Raw genomic sequence first — 1,485 nt, forward strand, 5'->3', positions numbered from 1 at the left:
TTTATTAAAGGTAGGTTATTCTGTCAAAAAATCTGTGTTTCTCCAATCCGAGTTTAAGCAATACCTTGAAGTTGATTTCATCATTACCTTACTCATGGGACTCCATTAAAGGGATTCTGAACTAGGAAAAGGTAGATTAACATCATTGAAGCATTGATTTGAGGTCACCTATAGAAACTCTAGTCGCTTCACACAATATGAGTAGATCTTCAACCATTATACTTGATATTTTTCTTACATATAAAATTTATTTTAAAACATTATTTCAAATCTGAAATTTAGTTTTAGATTGAGATTTATCATGCCAAAAACATATTTCATTCATGCTTTTACTCAATTAAATTGTTCACACATAATTGCTTGCAAGGAATGATGATATCCTTATGATTTAATTCACATATGTGTATGCAGAATTTTTAATAATGTCATGTTTATAGACTAATGAATCCAATGCTTATTTGTTGATAGTATGATGAAGGTCTATGAATGATTCTTCATGATTATAACCTAATGCATGATGTTTGTGGATGATGCATAAAAATCTGATTTTATTTTAGGTTTACCTTTTAATTTTCATTGATGTTATTATTGGATATGTGATTGCGAAGATTTTGCCCAATCTTCCCTATTATTGTTCTTCACTTTATGCATTGATATGTTGATGAAAGTTACTGTTTTTAAACTTTATTTTCATTCTTTTCAATAGTATGTGTTAGGGTGGAATTGGGGAGTCATGACCCTAAGTTCCGAACTTGGATGTATAGCCCTAAATTATAAGCAAATCCATGATTGTCATTTTGTTGTTTATCTTACCGACATTGGTGAATATGTTGGGGTAAGGATAAGTTGGTGAGTTTTTGAGCTACGGGTTTACCCTTATTGGAGCTATATGGACACTACTAGAAAGAGGGAGATGATAAAAAACTCTCCGGGAGGGCATTGCTGATAAAACCTTATGGGACTTTGACTCGGTCTGGGGCAAGTTTGGTCACTAGTTTCTCCATTAGTTTCTTGATGTTGAGAGGGAACAGTGGTGTTGTAGTTGATTATAGCTGGAGTTCAAACGCCGCCATCATGAGGGCCTTGACCAGTGTATGGTAATTACTTGACACTAGTTGTTTGTTATTTTACGTTCTTTGAAAATATCTTTTGTTGATTGTTGTCATATATACTTTTCATTATGGTAGTGGTGATAACCAAATACGGTTATGATCATTTTGTTTTATTTTTTTTTTTCGGATCTATATTATACACATATTATTGTATGTCTTTACATTTTGTATTATTTGTGCATGTTTTCCCATCTGTATAGTTGTTGTGGATTTATTTGCTAAGATTTTTTCGAAGCTTACCCTCACCGTTTTTCAGATGAACAACTTTATGACTGCGAACCTGGATGTGAGGATGTACTAGAGGAGGAGGTCCAAGAGGACGAAGCGTTTGGATTAGAAAAGGACGACTACTATTAGAAACTTGACCCTTCCT

This window comes from Telopea speciosissima, chromosome 10 (genome assembly GCF_018873765.1).
Source record: "Telopea speciosissima isolate NSW1024214 ecotype Mountain lineage chromosome 10, Tspe_v1, whole genome shotgun sequence".
In the NCBI taxonomy this organism is placed as follows: domain Eukaryota; kingdom Viridiplantae; phylum Streptophyta; class Magnoliopsida; order Proteales; family Proteaceae; genus Telopea; species Telopea speciosissima.